Raw genomic sequence first — 22856 nt, 5'->3', positions numbered from 1 at the left:
ACGTGTGCTGTCTATGGACTCCTTATAAACTCAAAGTTAGCTCTATAGATTTTGGACCTCATAAAAAGAGAGAGTTCTTGACTTTCCTTTTACCCAGCATGCCTAAGCCTCCTCTATTACTGTGAGAAAGACTCGCCTTTTCCAGGAAGACCTTCTTAGTGACCTCATCCTCTCTCAGGATCAGTGTGGGGAACCAAGAAATACTGCAAAAAGCCCTCCCACCAACACTTGTCAAAGGACCGTCTGTGAGCATGGACAAGTCAGTCAGAAGTCTACTACAGCCCAGTATACGCATACACACACACAGGATCTTAAAACCACATGCCGGGGCTGGGGATTTAGCTCAGTGGTAGAGCGCTTACCTAGGAAGCGCAAGGCCCTGGGTTCGGTCCCCAGCTCCGGAAAAAAGAACCAAAAAAAAAAAAAAAAAAAAAAAAAAACCACATGCCAAATATAGCACAGGAAATGCAAATTCAAGGAGGGAGAGGTCCACATTGAGATTAGAGGAATGTGAAGTGCCTGCCTAGACTAATCTGGTCTCTGTCCATGGCTTTGGAAGCACTCTCTTGTCATTTGGGGCCCTGAAGAGAATCTCCAGACTTGACCCAAAGCTATCTCGGGGGAGAAGTCATTTAAAGGCTATTAAATCAGTTTAAGAAAACATCCCTTTAACATTGCCCAAAAGAAGCTCTTGTTGCCCCAGGGACGGGCTTTAGCTTTAGCTGGCTGAATGTCTTGGGTGAACTTCAATCCCTACTAAGATTTTATAATGACCAGGCCCAGTGGTCTGTACAGAGAAGTTCTGGGAACTTCGGTTCAGTCCCTGTACTATTCTGAATTTTTCCTCCGAGGGAGTCTTTCTGCTTACCTGTGAGAGATGAAGTAACTTCTTTCTCTATCCTTTATTCTCAAAAAAGTTGATACACATGAAACCCATGATTAGCAGCCTTTGTTTCAGCTTCCAAGGCCTGATCAGCCTGCAGCCTACCCAGCCCCGGAGGATGTCTATACGCTACCTCACACCAAAGGCACGGGTATGTGTAAATAGTCCAAACAACCCTTGACTTGGTTTTTGTGGACTATGAGCTCTTTGCTGCTCCCTAGGTGCTCAAACCTCTCTATTTTTCATGTTAGGCACAGAGAGTTAAGATACTGAGAAGATAGCCTAGAGCTAGTAGCCGGAAGAAGACTCACTCAGTTATCAAGCTGGCCCTGAACAGAAGTTCCTGTTGACGTTGGTCAGGAGACTCAGAGAAACGCCATGGGCATACTGAGTGGGTAGAGGTGCTTCGAGGGTCAGGGAGGGGAGCCAAATTCCTCGGTTGGAGAGTTCACAGGGCAACAGCGATCAATACAGCACTTTTGATCTGCACAGTTACTTAGGTACCAAGCACCACTACCCTTTGTCCTTTTTATGCTTCCCTCGCTAATGGCTAATGGAGCTCTTTAACCTGAATTAAGATTATTGTTTACCTTTAGATGTTGCAAAGTGCTTTATAGTCCTCCATTAGCTATTCTATTCTCATTTGCACCACCCACCTCACGAGGCAGGTTACCTCAAGACAGAAGAGACAACACAGTGGGCACGGAGCTTGTGACTGAACCCTGGCCATAGACTTCACAGACTCAAGCTACCGGTGCTTGGTAGACCACATGAGGAAGCATGGAGTGAAAGGCTCACGATCTTTACAAGAGTTTTCTTGGAGGAGGAGGGAGACCCAAGGCAAAGCAACCGCTCTCCAGTAATTTGATAAAAGCCTGCACATTTTTCCTTTTTTTTTTTTTTATAGTATAGAATAGAGTTTATTCAGGGCATGGGGAGGGGAGTTGAAGGAGTAGGGACAGAGAAAGGCAGAGAGAGAGAGTAGAGGAGTAGAGGTCTGCATGAGCATGTGGGGGGGGAGAGTGGAGAGAGAGAGAGAGAGGGTAAGGAGCAAGAGGACAGAGCAAGGGCTACTTTGATTTGTTAGCAATAAAACTGACAGTTCTCACTAGCGCAAATTAAATGTGTGCCAACTAAACGCATCTTTACTAGGAAAGTGGCCCTCTTGACTAATTGCCCCCATAAACAGGGCTGAGAAGAGAGGGAAAAAAAAAGTGTCTGAACATAATGGTGTCCGTTGTTTCCTGAGAAAGACATCAAAACTAATTGCAGAGAAGTGTCCCTTGAGGACTGTGAGCCTGGACACTGGATCTTCCTCATTGTCCGTGACGCGTTGGGCTGACTGGGCTGACCCTGCACTTCTGACTATCCTCCCTTTGTAATTCTTTCCTCCTTCCTCCTTCCCTTTCCCTCTCATGTAGACACACCCACACTTCCTGACGATACACTCTCTCATCTCTAGGAGGCACTCTCCTCAGGAGTTCCTATATATCTGGTATTTTCAGATGATTCCTATGTCAGGTCCCCAAGGTCAACCTGGCCTGTGGTTCCGTGGGCCCACTAGACACCAATTGTCTTAATGGTACCTGGGAACTCAGATATATGGAACCTAAATATCACTTTCTCCCAGCATGCCACCCTGAGTCAATAAGCCTTCTTGTCTGACTTACCTTTGTTAGTGTCTCCACCCTTTCCCTGGAGACGCACACTGAGCACCACAGAGCCACTACGAGTCCTTCCTGTATCTAATCACTCCCCTTCTGTCCCTAGAGTCAGAGGCTCTAACCAGTCTCTTAGCATTCTAAATGTCTCTGTGTCGCTGTAGGAACAATCTTCCTAAACAAAATGCTAGCCCCATCATTGCTCTGTCCAGACATCAACAATCTTCTGAACTAAATTCAGACCTTGTCCTATCAAGTATAGCGCTGTACGGCCCCTGGAAGCAGTAAACTTGTTTTTGCACTTTAACTCTGGCACTTCTAGGATGTGAGTGATCTTCCCTAGCTGAATCTTTATCAAAAGTAGACGGAACAGGGCTAGAGAGATGTCCTAAGCAGATAAGAAGTGTGTATTGCTTTTTCAGAGAATCTGAGTTAAGTTCCTAGTGCTATGTTGGGCTGCTCACACTGCCTGTAATTACAGCTCCAGGGAAAGAGATCCAATGCCTCAGAGGGCATCCACACTCACGTGTGTGTGCCCAAATACAGGTGTACACATATGCACAATTAAAAATAAAGTTAATAGGTTATGTGTGGTGGTGCATGCCTTTAATCCCAGCACTGAGGAGGTAGAGGCAGGTGGAGCTCTGCGAGTTCAAGGCCAGCCTGGTCTACATAGTGAATTCCTGGCCTGTTTATAGTAATGATAATGATAATAATAATAATAATAATAATAATAATAATAATAATAATAGTTTGGTTTGGGACCCTGTGACAAGGGACTTGAAGTGCAGATTTTAGGCATCAAAGCAGACCTGCTCTCCAGGTTCTCCCAGCATCCCTCAGTCCCTACCTGGCATACTGTCCCCAACTTGTCCAGAGGTTGGGCTGCCCTTCCCCCCTCTTCCCTATATAATCCAGACATTTTGGTCTCTTTCTTTTTCTTCTCTCTTTCCTCTTCTCCCTCTCTCTGACAATACTCTATTGATTTCTCTCTTCCCCCTTCTCTCTCTTTCCTTTCCCCTGGTGATTTCTCTGGCCTTCGTCCATGGGACCAGTGAACAATCCTGAGAGCGGCTTCCCAATAAATCTGCATTTAATATAATCTGATTTGGCTTGAATTGGCTCATTTCACCGGAGGAGAAATAACCTATCAATAATAATAATAATAAAAAATAATAATAAATTTTAAGAGAACAATATCCAAAAAGATCACTGTAGTGATGAAATCCCATATTTAAGACACAAGCTATTTCCACACACAGTATGGCTACAAAGTATGACTTCTGCTTGTCTCCTTGGTGTCATTTCTGTTTCCTTCCTAAGTGTACCTCTTGTCCAAAACAAATGGTCCGACAGTTCTCACACTCTGTTAGGACAGATGCAAATCCCATTAGCCTTCAAGTGTATACACTGCTTCTTTCATGGGGGGGGGGGATCACTTATAGAAATGCGCAAAACATCTTGTGCCTTTTTATATTGTACACTATTTTTTACTTTGCACTTTATATGAGAGTGTGATTTCAGGGGAGGCTTGTCTTCCTATCTCACCTGGCAGTCTCCTAACATAATGATCAATAAATGAATTCTTTGGTATAAAAAGCTTGAGCTTTTGGTCTCCCAGGAGTGTGCTTGTTTGAATTACACACTAAGCACTTTCTAAAACAGCAAACAATTGAAAGAGGAGCTAAGTGAGTCTGGAACTCAGTCCAATCCTCAATCCATCCTAAATGGATGTCAGCCAGCAGGAATAGTCCAGACCTTGTTCCTGCTTAAGATACAATAAGTTGGTTATTGGGCGAGCCACAGAAATCCATTTACATACTTTTATTTTTATTGTATTCTACATTGCATGTCAAGGCCAGAGGTCAATGTTAAGAATCTTCCTTGGTTACTTACCACCTTATTTTTGTGATAACATCTCTCGCTGAACCTGGATCTAGAACCTGGGTCTCCAGTCAGTGAGCTCCAGGAATTTACCTCTCAACTCTGGCCTCACCTCCCAGTACTGAGGTCATAGATGAATGCGGCTGCATCCAGCTTTTCAACTGGATGCTGGGATCCACACTCAGGTTCTTAGGCTTGTGTGGGAAGTCAGTTTCCCAACTGAGCTCTCTTCTAAGATCCATCGAATACATTAAACATTATTTTTAGATTGACTTACATGTATGAGCGTCTTGCTTGCATATGTTTGTGTACTGTATGTGTGCCTGCTGCCCATGGAGGTCAGAAGAGGGCATCAGGTCCCCTTCAACTGGAGCTTGGGTAGTTTTGAACAAACATGTGGGTTTTGGGAACTGAACCCAGTCCTCTAGAGGACAAACAAGTGCTCTGAACCGCTGGGCCAACTCTCCAGCAACTCTCCCCCATTAGAATACATTTAAGCGAGAACATATTTGTCACAGAAATGGGCGGGACAGATCGCATGCCATCTGTACTAGGAATCAATCTCCATTAGGCTGATGACGACTCCACCCATGTAGAAAAGAGATTCTAACTGCCATGGATTTCATGGGTTCTGATGGATTTCACGTCTAGCTTCAGCTTCCTCTGGCTTTCTTCCAATATTTTCCTCTCGGCCCAGTTACCAAGTGGGTAATTATATGACATCAGCTATCATGGGGTGGCCGGGACATAAGGCGGCCTCATAGAGTCATATAATATGGCACCAAGTTTCTGAATCACCAACCACAGGTGCATGGACTCTCCCCAGCACTACATCCCTCTTCATAAAAGCCGCCTTATCTGCCATTTCTGTTGACACAGTGACTGCACTGAGGGCACTTTCCTCTGCTCTTCTTTCTTACTGTTTGTTCTCTGTCCGGGCGGGTACTCCTGTGTACAAGCTTGTAAATGGATTCTTGTGGTGCAAGAGTGGCTGGCACCCAGTCACCAGGCCTTGCTTCTCTACTCAGGTAGGCTGACCTCGGAAACAGCCGCATATCTGCTGGCTAAGCCAACACCCACCCGGGATACTTCAAAGGCTGAGTCCCCCTCCTAGCCAAATCACTAACTACTGTCTGCCACTAAGCTGATACTAAGCCTGGGCTTTGCCAGACCTGTGTCTGGAGCTGTCTTTCTCCCCAAAATAACAGTCCCTACACTTTCCTCCAAACCCTCTGTAAGAAGGAAGGATCAAATGGTACCCAGTGTTCCTGTACAGGGAATCTCTGGTTGTGACCGCCAAGCATGAATAGATGGGCAGACGTGCATAGAGACATTCCTTGTGGACATAACAGAATGGTACTAAAGTGTGCTCTTTACAAGTTGACAGGTATTTGATGAGCCATCTACTTTCTTGCTAAAATTGTGCTGGGTTTGCCCTCAGTCTCCTTGAGGTCAGAACACACATGATGTATACAAGGTCAACGATGATCCACAAGGGTCTGTTATCTAGTACTACACTCTGTCTGTGACACAGCCAGCAGGCCCTGCAGGATTGTTAGGGTCTTCAAATAGCTCTTAAAGGGGGGAGGTTTTGGATAGGAGAAAATCAGCCATTTAAAAATAAGGAGTTCTGGTCTATTGACACCTTTCAAATGGATTTTTTTTGGAACATCTTGCTTTAGCCTTGAGAAGAAACAAAGGGTGAGGCCAGGGGAAAGTGCCTTTGTAATCCGTTTCTCACAAGTCTTCCTTTGAAAGAAAACCGTTTCTGAGAGAGTCTTAGCTGGGCCTCTGAGGTGGATATTTGTCATAAAGGCCAGATAAACTGAGCCTGGTCTCCAGATACCCAAGTGGAAGGAGTCTCCCAAAGGCTGTCCTCTGACCTCCATGCACTTGCCATGGTATATGCATGTCTGCACGCACACACACGCACGTAATAATACAAATAATTTAAACATGATGTTTGGAGAGCTGAGGTGGGGTCAACACGGTGAAGGCTACTTGCCTGTGTAGAGCCAGGGTCTGAATGTGCGGAGAGTGAGAGACTTTGGAGCACTCTATCCTAAATGGATGTCTTCATTAAATCCTTCTTCCCCTCCCTTCCCCTCCTCCCCTCCCTCCAGGGCTCAAGGCTCTACGTGGAGAGGAGGCAGAAACATTCTCAGGACCAGAGGTGAAGGATGGCTCACACCGAGGAAACAGTGGCTTGCAGACACAGCAGACACAGCAGGGCTGATTCCCACATGAACTCACACACATCTGAGCTCACCAACTCGGCGGGCAGCACACAGTGGACCCACACAGGTTCAAGTTAGAGGGGGTCCCAGCTCAGAGAGGGGGGAGTAGACATGGGTTCCCACCCCCAGTTAAGAAGTTTTCTATAGGGGTTGGGGATTTAGCTCAGTGGTAGAGCGCTTGCCTAGCAAGCGCAAGGCCCTGGGTTCGGTCCCCAGCTCCGAAAAAAAGAACCAAAAAAAAAAAAAAAAAAAAAAAAGTTTTCTATAATGGACAACTATTTGTAAGGGAAAAATTAGATTTCTCCAATGGGGTCTCACTGGGTATACCAACCACACTTCAGGACAGGCCCCACACTGACCAACACAGACTGAACTAGATGGTAGTCTTGTTTTGTTTTCGTGGTAGACTTTTTGTCTCATTTTGCTTTATTTGAGTATTTTTTGTCCTATAGGTCTTTTGCTTGTATATTTTTGTTTCCGTTTGCGCATGCATGTGTGTGTGTTTCTTGGGATTTTTTTTTTTTTTTTAATAAAGAGAAAGACAGAGGGGAGGACCTGGGTAGGTGTAGAGAATTTGGGAAGAGTTGTAGGGGAGAAAAAGAGACGAGAGTTTGTTCTCCTATTCAAACAAAAGGACTCACCCTAAAGAGAAGACTCTTGTTCTGAATAAGAGGTGCTTACATTGAAACAGTATTGGGTAGGGCTCTGGGGCTAGTGCCTATCATGCTAGCACTCTGGAGGCTGAGGCTGGCTGAGTGATCATGAGTTGGAGGCCAGCCTGGGCAACACAATGGGTACAAGGTTACCCTGTGTACACAGAGCAAAATTCTCTCCCAAACACCACACTCCTCTCAAAAAAAAAAAAAGGACATTCGCTGTTGTGAGCATCTTAATTTTACTGTGAAGATTAAACCGAGAGTGGAATGAAAATGGGTAGAGACAAAAACCAGCTATCCCAGAACCAGGACTGGCTCCATGAGGGCTTGACCTGGGGCACAGCGGCAGTTATGAGGGGTGAATCGAGGATGTTGTGGGAGAAGCACTGAGAGTATCTGTTGACAGACTGGACTGCAGGAGGGGAGGAGTCGGTGTTCTAACCTGAGAAATGGGGCTGCGGCTAGGGTGCTTGCTTCAGTAGCTCATCTGCCAAAATCGGAAGGACGCAGAGATTAGCATGGCCTCTGTGTGATGATGGCATACAAATTCGGGATGTGTTCCATGTTTTTAAAAACAGAACACAAGATGTTCATTATCCAAAGGGGTAAACTGAACGTGGAGGGGTAGCCTTCAACAGGGAACATCTTGGTCACGAAGAGGCTGAAGGAGAGACGACCTTTGAACCTGGTAGGCAGTTGGTGATGAGAATGGTGGTTTGAGCCTGGCTTGGTGATCCGTGTTTGTATGGCTGGGACTCAGGAGGATAAAGCAGGAGGCCTGTAAGCTGGGATTCAGCCTGGGAAACCTGGGCTACATAGTGAGTTCTAAGCCATCCTGGACTACACAGTGATGTGCTATCCCAGCAGCAACAAGAAGAAGCTCGAGTTTGAGTGGACAAATTGGAGGTACAAACTTGCAAAACAGTGTTTCTGTCTTTAGACCTGGCTGTAGGATGGGGCAGTTTTTATTCTTTTAAAGATTTATTTCATGTAAGTGAGTACACTGTAGCTGTCTTCAGACACACCAGAAGAGGGCATCAGACCCCATTACAGATGGCTGTGAGCCACCATGTGGTTGCTGGGATTTGAACTCAGGACCTCTGGAAGAGCAGTCGGGGGATGGAGCATTTTAAATGCTAAGAGTAACATGAAAATGTTCAGAAGGAAAAAGTGCCAGAAAACGAAGTTTGTGGCTGTTTGTGGGCTCATCTGAGCTGACTTCACAGTGAGTCCAGAGGGATGATGCTGTGTTATTTGCTATGCCACAGGGCAGCTCAAACTGGCTTGGGTCTTTTTTTAAATTGAATATGATTAATATTGTTGCTGTTTCTGGGGTGTGTGTGTGTGTGTGTGTGTGAGAGAGAGAGAGAGAGAGAGAGAGAGAGAGAGAGACAGAGAGAGAGAGAGAGAGAGAGAGAGAGAGTGAGAGTGCATGTCACGGTGCTCATGTAGAGGTCACAGAACAACTTTGTGGCATCTGTCTACCCCTCTCTACCTTCATGTGGGCTCTGGGGACTCAGTGTGTCAGGTTTGTAATATTAGCATCAAGTGCCTTTGCCCAATGAACCTTCTCACTGGCCCCAACTAGTTTTTTGTTTTGTTTTGAGTCAGGGTCTTACCAAGTAGCTTGGGCTACCCTGGAACTCTGTGTAGACCAAGCTGACCTTGAACTCCCAAGTGCTGGGCTTCTGTAGCACTGCCCAGCCATCCTGTTGGTTTTAGCACAGACTAAGGGATTCACTGGCTCAAGAAAGTGGAACAAAGGAAAATGGAGGGCAGGGCAAACTGGGAACCTTCGCCCTGAAGAATGGCAGAGACTGAGCCAGAGCACTGGCTCCATCCCCTGAGCCGCATGGCCAGTTCTGTAGTCTAGTTAATTGTTTTCCCTAGAGCAGGCTCCCACATGCCGCCTGCTGTTTTCAAGTCAATAAGACATTGAATGGCTGGTGGTGGTAGGTAGGCAACTGACCTAGCCTTGGGGACGTGACCTCTGAGGCTGCGTTTTATCTCTGCAAGCAAGACAAAAATCTATCGTAATCAAGTGGTCACTTAGGAAAGATGAAAGCCAATCTGTCTCAAGCACTGTTTGGCTGTTTCCATGCGATGACAGCTGAAACAGTTAGGTCACAATGACTATAAGGTGGGGAGTAGCCTAGGGCAGTGGCTCTAACACAGTCTCCAGGCCAGAAGCACCAACCCCACCCACGAATTTTCAGGGAGTTTCAGGCCCCACATCAGATGCACCAGGTCACCTACGTGAATTTTAGCAAACCTACAAGTGTTCTGCTACACCATGAACTTGTGCAACAGGGACTGGAAAAGGAGACAACAATTCCTGGCATTTTCTCCACTAAATAGAAGAAAAACAACCAGGGAGGGAAGCCAAAAGTCAAGATTGGTCATGTCTCAAAAGGCAGATTCTGTATTCATGAAGAAAATCAGAGGATTCCTCTGTCACCTCCCCACCACATTGAGGCTGCAGGTGACCTCAGAGTTAACCAGTGCCTGGGGCTGAGCCAGTCAGAGAGCAAGTTTCCTTACACAAGTACTATATGAACTCTGGGTTTCTGTGATTCTGCCACTTAAATGGGACTTAACATCTGCTTTCAAATAACCGCCCTCCCGTACACCATGAACAAGTAACAGTGCTGAGCCATCTTGATTGATTTAGCGTCTGCGCTTGTATGAAGGGATGGACGGATTTCTTTAGAGATCGAATTGCCGCCTTTCCCTTGAAACAGGGAAAATGTCAGTTGTCTCAGATGAAAGGAAGGACGCCCTGGCTCATCCTTAGCAAGTCAGTGAGCTGGGGCCCAAGCCCTGATGGACACTGAGGCAGACATCCCCCAACCTCCCTCATACACACATACAGCGCACACACGCAGTTTACTGAATACACCGAAGGCTGGGAGCTGGGCACAAACGAGAACACGGTCGGCAGCTCTGTCTTCTTTTTTATCCCAGTTCCCCAAAGCTATCTTCAGAATCAGCACAGAAAAATCCAGATGGAGAGAAACAGACAAACCTCAAACGCAAAATAAATAAGATGACCCAGAAATCTGAGCAAAATGCAAAGTAAACAACTGAAATGGGAGTTGGATGAGGAGTTCGGGTCTATGGCAGCCTATGCCATCCCGGGAAGAATGTCTCCTGGCTCTGTTTTCCTTTAGTTGGGAAGAGCGAGGCAAATGCTAAACTCCTGTTCTGCAGAGCAAGAGTTTAGCTGCTTACACTCGAGATTTTGGTAGAAGGGGCAAACCCTGGATCTTTGATGATTGGCTTCTAGAATATTCAAGTGAGGTTTTATTACATACCTGTTTAAACAGGGCCTAGGACTAGGCATCTAGATAGGCTGGTAGAGTGCTTACCTAATACGCACAAGGGCTTGGGCTTGACCGCCCAACACTGAAGAAACTAGACATGGTGGGTCACGCCTATAATCCCAGAACCTGGGATGTGGAGCAGGGAGACACAAGCTCAAGATGGTCCTTGACTACACAGAAAGTTTGAGGCCTAGGCTGGAGACAAACAACAAACAAACAAACAAACAAACAAACAAACAAAGGCTTTGTCAAGTGACCCCTTTCTGACATTAGTCTCTACACTTGAACATTTTCAAAAATATTAATCAGAAAAGGGCTTTCCTATATTTGGCATGGTGGCTAATATCAATAATCCCAGTGTCTGGGACACAGGCAAGAGGATTGCCTTGAGTTTAAGGCTAGGCTACAGAGCGAGACCATGTCTAAAATGAAGAAAGGAGGCAGGGTCAGTGTCTTTGGCCACTAATATGCTTTGGTGAGTTGCAACTGGGTTTCCTGTATCACTGTTAGGGTCCAGAACACCCAGTGGGAAAACAGGCCTCGGAACTCTGCCCCTTCTCTAAAGGCTGAGACAAAGGTTAAGGGGCTGCTTGTGCAGCTCAGTTGATAAGAATGCTCTCGCAGTACAAACAAAGCCTACATCTGTTCACCAGCATGGCAAACCCTGGGTGTGGCGGGTCACGCTTGTGATCCCAGTGCCGGGGAGGTGGAGGGCAGAGGATCAGGAGCTCAAGGTCATTCTCGGCCTAGACTACATGAGACTTGGTTTCAAAAAACAAACACAAAACTCACAAGTTTAACGATTTCAGTGAAGTGCACAAAACACTCAATTGCTCAGCGACTTTCATTAGAGAAAGGAAGTGAAAGAGAGACTTGAAAGAAGCTACATTTTTTTTAACACACTGAAAAATGTTCTTCTTTTCACAGAAGGCAGTGGGGTTTCCCCGTCGGCCCCGTGTGCAGGGCTACTCTCTCACTGTGAGCTCCCATAAAACCCATTGTACAGCTTACTTGGCACTTACTATAAACTCTGGACAGCTTATCTCTCCAATAGATCTAGTATTGTCTTAAGGTCTCAGCTAGCTAGTACCTCCAGGGCAGGAATGTTTGTTATCTTTGGCTCCTGCCGAGGTGGGGGCTCCACAGCATAGCTTAGACCCTAAAGTAGGGTCTGGGCATAGTGAGCCATTGTATAGCTTATTGGAAACATCAAATACTCAGGACCAAACGCAGTGTGGAGCCAAGGGGCGGAATGAAATGTGAGGGGGAGGTTCCAGAGTTTGCAGACACGAGTGTGGGTGGGAAATGAAGTTTCTACCTCCTTCCCTGCTGATTGTCCCTGGCCCCACCCCCCACACTTTTCCTTCCCAGCATCAGCCAGGTGCAAAGCAACAGGAAGTTCCTTAATTATTGCTCCAATGCATAAAGCTTGAAAGTCAGTCATTTGGAGAAGGCCCTATTATATGTTCCTGCATGTCCTGGGTCTTGGTGCTGTGCACAGAATACCATGGCTGCAAAGCCATAGTGGAGGCCAATCCTGGATGCCTGGCTTCTGAGCAAGAGAGATGAAAGGCTTCTTCTAATGTAATAAAGGACGGCCTCTCGGTGCCGTTTGAACTGTTTACAGACTGAGTTAACGATTACAGGCAGTGTGTATCTTGGCCAGGTGCCCGAAATTCTTACCCACCCGTCAGATATTATCAAAGAGCCCTTCCATGCCTGGCTGGAGTCTTTCCAAAGCACCTCACAGAGATGCCGACACAAAAGGAGTGTTCAGAATCAATCTCTCTTTCTCTCTCTCTCTCTCTCTCTCTCTCTCTCTCTCTCTCTCTCTCTCTCTTTCTCCTTCTCTCCCTCCCACCCTTTCTCCCTCTCTCCTTCTTCCCCTCAACTCCCTTCACTTTCCTTTCTTCCCTTTCCCTTGGATGAGAGCAAAATAGTAAAAAAAAAAAAAAAAAACAAAAACAAAATCAGGTGTGAACTAGACATTGAATATTGAGGACTGCTTTGGACAGAGGAAAGGGTGAAGGTCTGTTCTGGATCTGAGAGACTCTGAGTTAGGTGTAGGTATAGGTAACAGTCTTTGTAGCCGGGAGGCAGAGGATGGTAGGGTAGAGAAATAAGATCCTTGATTTGTAACAAAAAGCTGTACTATGTGATATGGCAAACAGTTCCTAAGTAAGAGACCTAAATGAACTGACTACATATTGAATACTGGACAGAGAACAGAAAGGTTCAAGCTGGGAAAAAAAAAAATGACCCTGATGCCAGAACAGAATAGGAAACTTCAAAAAAAAAAAAAAAGAAAAAAAAAAAAAAAAGAAAAAAAAAAAAAAAAAGAAAGGCACAGGCTAGCATCAGTACTGCCTACCTATAAAAAAATAGCCCAGGCTAGCTAGCATTGGCGATGCCTACCTATGATCCTAGTGCTTTGGTGGGGCTGAATCGGTACGGGTGCTGCAAGGTCACAGCCATGATCACACCTGGAATAACCAAACAGGCCTGATGTGGTGGTACACAGTCATAATTTCAGCGCTTGGAAGGTGTAGGTGGGTGGGGGCCAGGGTACAGGAAGACCTTGTCTCAAAAGCAAAAACAAAAGTAAATAAAATAGGAAGAACTAAGATGCTTCTTTCTTGGGATGAATCCCAAAGGCCTGGATGGCACGAGTCTGGGAGAGTTAGAATGCCTTTGGAAGTACACACCGAGTATAAATCCTGTAATCAAGAGAGATCCAGGAAACCAGGATTCTATGACACGAAAAGAGACTTATTACCGACCTCGGTGGGAAAACTTTCTGGGTACACAGACAGTGAAGACCACTCAAACCAGAGAGCTCCGAGCCTGCTAATTACAGCCCTCTAGATGGACTCCAGGGGAAGCCAGGGTTTTTTTTTTTTGTTTTTTGTTTTTTTAATTTTTTATTTATTTTATGTATGTGAGTACACTGTAGAGTGAGTACACTGTAGCTGTCTTCAGACACACCAGAAGAAGGTTTCTGATACCATTATAGATGGTTGTGAGTCACCATGTGGTTGCTGGGAATTGAACTCAGGACCTCTGGAAGAGCAGTCGGAGCTCTTAACCACTGAGCCATCTCTCCAGCCCAAGCCAGGGGGTTTTATGACCTATTAAGAGCACATTGGTCTCAGGGCTGGGGATTTAGCTCAGTGGTAGAGCACTTGCCTAGCAAGCGCAAGGCCCTGGGTTCGGTCCCCAGCTCCGAAAAATAGAAAAGAAAACAAAACAAAACAAAACAAAACAAAAAAAAACCACATTGGTCTCTCAATCCATTTGAAAGGGGAGTACATGACAGGCACTTCATGGAAGACAGCCTTCTCTAAGGTTGCTATGGGAGGCATTAGTTATCAACCACTCCAAAACTTCTTACCTCAGCTCTCTCACAGTCTAAAGAGAAATTACATGATTTTAAAAAAATTTCCATAGTGGACCCATGTCAAAAAGTAATCCATTAGCAAACTTTACCCTAAAAGAAACTCTGGGGGCTGAGGGCGTGCTCACCATAGATCAGGCCCTGGGCTCCATTTTTTAGTACCGGAGAAGGAAATGAAGTACGGGGGTCCCACTCTTCTATCTGAGGTGGACACAATGGATCACGATTGCACTGAGCACTCTTGGGAGCCTGACTGGGATAGCACTGCGACATCTCTGTGCTAACTCGTTGGAGCGGCTGGTGGCCTGTCCTGTGCAGCAGGAGGCAGGCCCTCTGCTCCGTCCCACTGCTCCTCACTTTATCTTCCTGCCAGAGGAGGTGATTTGGACTCTCATTCCTTTTGATGGGAGTCTCACAAAGACCAGGTTGTCTTTGAACTCCTTGTGTAGTTGAGGATGACCCCGATTTCCTGTCTCTACTTCCCAGGATGGATTTCAGGATGGGAGCACTGTGCCCTACCTGCCATGACTGTCTTCATTAACAGACTGGATTTTTGAGCTTTACCGCCATGCTGCAAGCACTCTGAACCACACTACACACCACATGTACTCACTCTTTTGCTTTTCTTGTGTGTGTGCAGGGCTTTATGTTAAGCACACGCTCTATCACTCAGCCACTCAGTCCTCAACATGTACTCACTTGGACCACAACCCATGAACAATGCTCTGAATGGAAACAATTAGGGATTGTTGGGGTGCTTCAGAGAGACATTCCTGACATTCTCTGGAGTATACCATCTTCTGGGGTACTCTTCCTTCTTGGGCTAAGGTCAGTTTGATTTTTAGAATACAAGAATAAGTCTTGATTGTATTGGACTTGAAAACATTTGAGTTGATGGTAAGTTTAAAAGATTGAAGCAAAAACCCACCTGTAAGGAGATGGTGAGTTTTAGAAGAAACCCAGAGAATACCTTAGGATCTGGCCCTGGGTCATTCCTGAAAATAGCCTCAAAGAAGGATGAAGCCGCACCTCAAGTCTAAGACAATGTCAGAAGGAGCGAGAAAAGCTGTACAAATGGTGAGACGTCGGTTACAGAGTTCTTTGAGAAACAGTCAAGTGAACCAGAATGCGTTAGCATTGTAGTTGTGAAAGATGCAGAAACAAGATCTTCAATAAGCTTCCTCATGCCGTGTAGCCTGCACTTACTGCCCACTGCCTAGAGATCCTACTGGTAAGACGGATCAGTACACAGGAACTCAAATAGGCCTAATAAAAAGGCAGGACTTGGGCCAGTGATCCACCAGGGACCAGCAAGGGACGTCAGAGACTAACAACGGAAAGGGCACAGAGGGACTGGGCTGCTCCAGATGCGCTGGCACCACTGAGACACCAGCTGTGTCTTTGAACGTGAGGACTATGAGGGGGAAAATAGGCCCTTTCATCCTCCCATCCCTTCTCTCCTCCAGAGTTGGGGGAACCCATGGGGGCACCGTGTTCACCTATTCTATAGCCATTCCAGACACAGTACTAGCAAGCTGAAACCCTGACCCAGGTTCTCCAGAGTAGGGCGCGGTGCTGCACAGGCCAGGGCATCAGGAGAAAGACAGAGCTGCTTATCAGTTTTCCACATAATGGGTTTGCTTGGACAGGTTGGCAATATGTAGAAAATAGATAAGCCACACTAATTTCCTTCTTCACAAGCTTGCTACCACAACCTCCTTCTGCCATCTGTAACTAGCAGACTCAGCAAATATTAAACAGGGGCACTTTAGTCACTCTGAGGAGATAATATAAGGTAAAGGCTTAGCAAAAGCCAGAGAGCCTGTGACAGCAGTCCCTGTCTATCCAAAGACTACGGAAAGGACATGGTCAACACGAGGCAGTCTGGGGAGATGGCGAGTTGTCTACCTTTAAACACACGCAAATCTCAGCCTTGTCCCAGATGACAGGTCTAGCTCCCCGCTGAAAGGCATTTAAACCCACTGTATTGCAGCAGTCCTGAAGCCACCTCTGTGTGTGTGTGTGTAGGACAGTTCATTACTGCACACACTTGAGCGTCTATAGACGGTCAGAATTCTATGCTAAGTAAGTCTATTATGGCAATAAAATCGGAAATCCATAAAGCACAAGGGTTTGAAAGAAAGATTATGTAGTACTTCTTACTTCAAAGATCTAGTGTTAAACTCAAAAGAAAGAGAGAGGGAGAGAGAGAGAGAGGTGCTGGGTCTACTGCTGAAAAGGGAGAGAGAGGTTCGCCTAACTTAATCTTTTCTCGATGATTGCGGGAGCTGCTGCTTACAAACAGCTACTGAGCAAACTGCAGCAGGACAATTGGTCATACTTCAGCCGTTCACTGTGAAGGACCCACCCCCCCACCTGGCCTTCTCACTGACAGGGAGAAAACCACAGAGGCTGCCATTTCTGTTCTTCTCTGTCCTGTGCTATATTGTCTAACTTCCTCTGAAGTGTAGACCTTCATCTGTTGGAGAGCGGGAAAGGTCTCTTTCTAATGGGAAGACACAGGTCAGCTGAAGCCCAGCATGCAGTGCAGCTATCACGGCCTACGGAGAAACATCCCCACCTGAGTGACAGCAGCAGCACACCAACTCACTCAACAAGGACAACATTTAAAGGCATTTACTGACACTCAAGACAAGGGGCCCGATGAGGTGCTCGGCACAGAAGGCCACAGGCACAGTCATCAAAATCCCAACCTAAACAAGATGATCAGAATAGGAAGCATACAAAAGTGGTGTGTGTGTGTGTGTGTGTGTGTGTGTGTGTGTGTATCTGTGTATGTATGTGTGTCTTTGTGTGTGTGTCTGTGTGTGTGTGTGTATCTGTGTGTGTATGTATGTGTGTCTTTGTGTGTGTGTATGTGTGTATCTGTGTGTGTATGTATGTGTGTCTTTGTATGTGTGTGTCTGTGTGTGTGTGTGTATCTGTGTGTGTGTCTGTGTGTTGGGGGGATGGAGGGAGGGAGAGAAAAATTGATTTAGCAGTAAGCACAAATTCTTAAAAAGTCTGAAAACTGTGCAAGAAGAGGGATGTGGTGCAGGTTCAAATTCAACACAACTGAGAAGAGATGAACAAGCAAAACCTAGGGAGAGACATTTCCAAAGAGATTAAACTTCTGCTTTGTGAAATTAGCTTAAATTTTGAGTAGGAGAAGGGAATTGAGGAGAAGGGCCTTGAGGAAAGGAATCAGAGAGGGTCAAAGGGTCGTCTATTTTACACGTGACCAATCTCTGTCTCAGCAGGCAAACTTTCCCAGGACAGTTAACTAATTTTACGGCAGCATCTCTAAACGCAGTCTAAGAGACTGGTCCAGACAGAGTTTAAGAGAAGCAGTTCCCCTAAAAGGGTTGAAAATTAAGTTTTTAGAATTCACACCCTGGCTGGAGGCACAACTCAGGTAGGTGGTAGAGTGCTTGTCCAGCATGCACGAAGTCTGAGTTTGATTTCCCCAGCACAGCCTAAAAACAGGTACATGATACAAATCTTTAATCCTGACACTTAGGAGGAGCAGGCAAGAGGATCAGAAGTTCAAGGTCATCCTAGCAAATTCAAGGCCAGTCTGGGATACACAAAACCCTATCTCAAACAAAACTATCTATCTATGTATCTATTTATTTATACATATACATATACATACAGGTATATACATTCTCTAAACTGGGCATGGTAATCTTAGCATAATCCTAGCACTTGGAAAGCTGAGGAAGGAGGATTGCAAAAGGTTGAAGGTTAGCCTGGCCTACGCCAATTCCAGGCCAGCCTGGGCTAAGAGTGAAACCCTGCCTCAAAACACCAAAGGTGTGGGGGGGGATTTATTCTCTCTACAAATACATGTAAATACATGTGTGTTTTTATTTATGTTCAAGATAATCTCTTTTATTGTTTTCAAATACATATTCCCATGGTAGAGTGATGGTTGCTTTAGTGCAAAGTTGACTGTGATGACAATTTCAAACACTTTCCCATCAGTCACAGTACATCCATCCTTGGCTTCAAGGTCCTGTAGAATTTGAGTTCTTCTGGTTCCAGTGAAAAGATGCAGTCTTGTTACTTATTTGCTGGAAGCTTAGGAAAAGAGTGCATCTGCCCCATGTCTGTGTTGCCTGTGACCCTAGCACTCAGGAGGAAGGTGCAGGAGAAACAGGAGTTCAAGGTCAGCTATATAGTAAACTACAGGGCAGCCTGGGATACCTAAGAGTCTGCCTCAAAAGGGAAATTAGGCCAGGCATGGTAGCAAAAACCTTTAATCCCAGCGGTGGGGAGGCAGAGGCAGAAGGATTGCTAAGAGTTTGAGGCTGTTTGGGACTGCATAGTAAGTTCCAGGGCAGCCAAGGCTACATGACGAGACCTGGTCTCAAAACAACAACAAACCCAAAAATCAAACAAACTCAACTGGAAAATGTGTATATAGGCAAACAAACATTATTGTAGGAAAATCACTTAACATTTAAAACAATTAGGAGGACCATTAAGAATGTGCCCCTTTGTGTTAAACACAGCAACATCACAAACCTAAAGGGAATCAACAACATAAAACAAAAAAAGATATGAAGGAAAAGAAGAAAGAGGAGCAGAGAAGCAAAGGCTGAAGCGCGTGATTCAGATATCCCGAGGCAGGAGCGCTGGTCCTGTACGCCATCCTCAGCAGGAGACAGACAGACAGCGACAGAGAGGCACAGGCAGAAAAGATGATTCTGATTCTCCAAGACACTTGCTAGTTAGGGACTAGGATATTCTAATTAGCCCAGGGCCTTGACTAAGGATACTATTTTTATTTATTTACCTGTTTAAAGAACCAGGAAATACTTTTAAATTCACTTTGTAGTTTTGAACCCCTTCCTAAAATATATGGGTGTATCTTCTTACCTAAATAAATTACAGTACACATAACTTGATCTATGTGTCTTCTGACAGACACTTCAAGGATCGTATCATGGGCATTCTCAACATAAAGCAATGAGCTAGCCTTAGAGGCTGCCCCGGAGATTCTGACCATACGCTCTGCTTCTCCCTTTTAATTTGCCTGCAGGGTACATGTAAGCACATAAGCACAGCACACAGACACTCTAGCTGACACAGTATCTGCTTTACTTTTGTATGCATATTTACTTTATGTAATGAAAAATTTCCTATGAAACCTCAGTTCACAGATTATTAACAATGGGACACAAAGCCTCGCATGAAGAGATTAAATTAACCTTGCCACTAGGATTATCAAACTGGAACAACAAGGTATCTAAAGACAGAAAAAACATGTTTTAAAAAATTCCACCCATTGACCTGGAGGCTAGCCAGGCCTGGTGGCACCTACTGTAATCCCAGCACTCGGGAGGCAAAGGCACGAGGTTTAGGCTTTCCAGGCTGCCTGGACTGTGTAGCAACCCCCTACCCCCCCCATAAAGCAAACGTAAATAATGAGAAGCAGAGGCCAGCGGCCATTCTGTCTTACATTCTTAACACCCAATGGTTTAGGATCTCAAGACTTTGTCCAACAGCCTCCATAAATGTATAAAGATATCAAGAGGTAAAGGTCAGAAAGGGACATCAAACAAGACCGCTGGAACCCACCCAAAGTATCGCCTGCTAGGCCTTCCTTCTCCGTGATAAGAGCAGTGCTGCGTGTTTATCCCGGCCTTTATTTCAAAGAGCCTCAAATGCTTTGCAAACTTCACTCACTAATCTTTATTAGGCCTTGGGAAGAAAACAGTTTTCTCTTAGAAGTGTCTTCAGAGAGGAAGGATGCTACTTAAAACCAGTAATAAGGAAAACATCTGTCCCTTCTACCTTTCTCTGCCCTCCTCCTGTCCTAACGCCCACTGTTTTGTCCTGGGGATTGAGGATGCTAAGCTAGTGCCGAAAGGTTAGGAAAGGTAATTGGGTTCCAGGCTGTGTGTGTTCAATCATGACAGAGAGCAAGTCCGTAGAAAAGACCAGGAAGCCTGTAATTACCTTTATCCCATTATCTACCTATTTGGGGAAGAGGCTTCAAATTGGTAAAACTACAGAACATTGACTTTCCACCCCGCATCTCAGGATGGCTAGAAGAATGTTCTTCACCTGAAAAAAAGGTGTCAGGGCTTCAAATACTTGCTGGTTCTGTAACTAGGACTCTGCTTCTGTCCTCATTTTGATCTGATCCTTCTCACATGAGGCTGGAGGACGGCAGAGATACTTTCCGAGCAGGAGATAGAATTCATCTGCTGAGCCTCAAGACATGTCGGGACCAGTACAGCATAATGAACTGGGTAAGTCAGTCCCCATCGCAGTCCCGATGCCTTACAGACACGCTGCACAGGATTCTAAGCAGATGCTTCAAAGCAATGAAATAACTCGCTCTAAAAGGCTGAAGTGGGAAGGAGGAGGTGTTAATGCAGGCCAAGTGGAAAGGCAGAACGCTCCTGCTTTGTGTCCATGATCGAGCTTCTTGGCCATGGGCAGACAGATGCTCATGGCTCACCAATGTGGAATGGCCACATGTACAAAGGTCCGGGACAGAGAAGTGATTCACCACAGCACAACCCTGACAGACGCAGTCCCCACCCCAGAACTCAGTCATTCTCCAAGTCACTGCCTGCGTGGACTACTGGAACTACTGGGACATTAGTCAATCCCTGATCCACAAAGGTTTAAAGCTGAAGCTTTTTCTTTGCAGCCTCGTTAGAACACCAGTAGCCTAGATGGTTTGTAGGGATAATGCCAAACAAGTTAACTATCTCTAAATAACTTTCTAATTCTTCTGCCAGTCATTGGGGGACTGAGAAGCAGCCCAAGTCTAACTGCTATTAGTGACACTGGTTTGCACGTGCAGTCTTCAAAGGCAGATCTCCCATATTATTTCTTTCCAGGTGGGTAGGCCATTTGTCACCGCCATTCCTACTGCACTCAAGAGCACACAAACTCACGGAGGTTAGGCCATTTTCCTTGAGGCCGTGAAGCTAAACAGGATCAGAGATGAGGTTAAAGCACAGGGCCCGAGAGCTCTGTTCACTGCAGGCTGCCCTTTGTACTTATCATCACTGTGTATGATAGATGGGAAACTATGCAAGTAGTACCATTTGGGGGCATATTACCTTCGATTATTTGGTGATAGAAACTGTGTTCTTAGGCTAGCATGTTTCCAGTGACATAAAAAATTAGAAGCAAAGGAGGTAATTCTGCCCTGAAGGAACCCAAGAAACACTCCGATAATTCAAAAGAAAAAAAATATTCATGAGATTATTTTGTTATCTCCCAGACAACTGGCTAATTGGAGAGCTGTCATCTGGTGGCCAAGATAACCTGCACTGCTGGGAAACCAAGAGTATCCCGCAGCTTCTCACCCCCATACACCACCAGGACGGTCTCACTCTGGAGTGTGTCTCCTCTATTTTGGATAGATTGTTCTCCCTCAAGTTCTTTAGATGCAGAACTGCAGGAGATAAGTTTCAAATATCAAGTTATCACTTGATTCGATACGGTTGGTAGATCCTTACAGAAGTCTTGAAAACCAGCTGAACATCAGAAAACCACAAAAGTTGCACCTCCTTCACTTAATAAACAATGTAATGATCACCAAATGCCAGCCAAAACCTACACAAGTCGTCAGTGGGAGGACTGGCTCTTTCTTGGTTCTCTGGAAACGAGGACATGCCATGTACACACTGTTTGGGCGTCAGGAACAATTACAGTTTCAGGATGGTTTAGCTACAGGAGAAAAATCAGATCTCCTGGCAGCATTTACAAGGCAGGTGCAGTGGTAAAGACGGTGACTTTTGATGCCATTGTCCCTGCCAGGGCAGGTGGTACGGCAGAAGTGTGGAAACATGCCAGCCAGTCTCCCAACTCAAAGTTGCCTTTAGAAAACAACAAAAATGAAAACAAAATGTGATATTTTGTCCCACACCTCGAGGAATGGTATTATTTGGAAAATACAAGCATTTTATATAACAACATTAATTTGGTTCACATGTACAACCCCGGAGAAATAAGACTGTGGACGTGAAGTCAGCTGCAGATTACTTACCCTTCTCATAGCTTAATTTTCTATGTCTTTATTTAGACTAGGACTCTTATTGTCAGTAAACTTTACTAATATAATCCTAATATAGTTTTTAAGAACTCCATAATCTTAATAATACACGAATAGACAAGGTTGTTTGCTTGTTTGTTAGGGTTTGGGATTTTGTTGTTATTGTCATTTTGAGAACAAGGTCTCTCTAAATAGCCCCCTGACTGGCCTGGAACTCCCTTTGTAGAAAAGGCTGGCCTCAAACTCACTGAGACCCACCCGTTTGGCCTCCTGAGTGCTGGGATTAAAGGGGTGAGCCATCACCCACCCGCCATGTTAATGCTAATGTTCTCAGTAGGAGGTCTTCCTATCTTAAGGAATTTCATGCCTTGACCTCCTCAACCTAACATTTCTTTTCCCTCCTTCCTTCCCTCCTTCCATCCTTCTTTCTGTCCTTTTCTCTTTTTTTCTGACACTGATTTGTTTCTCCCATCCACAGAATAACCTGGCCTACCTCTGCCATGCTTCCTCTATCATGTCAGCAGTGTCAGTCAGACTACAGACTGATCTTGAATAGGTCAGTTTTCACTGCTAAGTAGAATAAACTGGTAAATCCCATTTATTTTAGAGTCTGCATTTGCTGTCCCAGAGCAAACTAGTGCATTTAAAACTTTTGAGAAAGCTGGCGAGGTAGCTCAGTGGTTAAGACTGGCTACTCTTTCAGAGGACCCAAGTTCTGTTGCCAGCACCCACATTGGGTGGCTCACAACTGCCTGTAACTCCAGTTCCAGGATGTAGTTCCCTTTTATATCT

General features: G+C 45.4%; 1 protein-coding gene and 1 non-coding gene across 9 annotated transcripts in view; one reads left to right on the top strand and one right to left on the bottom strand.

Annotated features, from left to right (window-relative positions):
- The window catches only part of Rnf43 (ring finger protein 43), a 75797-nt gene that overhangs the window by 32929 nt on the left and 20012 nt on the right, over window positions 1–22856 (bottom strand). The window lies entirely within an intron of this gene.
- On the top strand, window positions 7788–7891 carry LOC120095369 (U6 spliceosomal RNA). The gene has a single exon (XR_005490848.1). It is a non-coding gene; the product is annotated as a U6 spliceosomal RNA (small nuclear RNA).

This window comes from Rattus norvegicus, chromosome 10, assembly GCF_036323735.1.
Source record: "Rattus norvegicus strain BN/NHsdMcwi chromosome 10, GRCr8, whole genome shotgun sequence".
Lineage (NCBI taxonomy): Eukaryota > Metazoa > Chordata > Mammalia > Rodentia > Muridae > Rattus > Rattus norvegicus.
The sequence above is the reverse complement of the archived record's forward strand: the minus strand, read 5'-3'. Positions and strand labels throughout refer to the sequence as shown.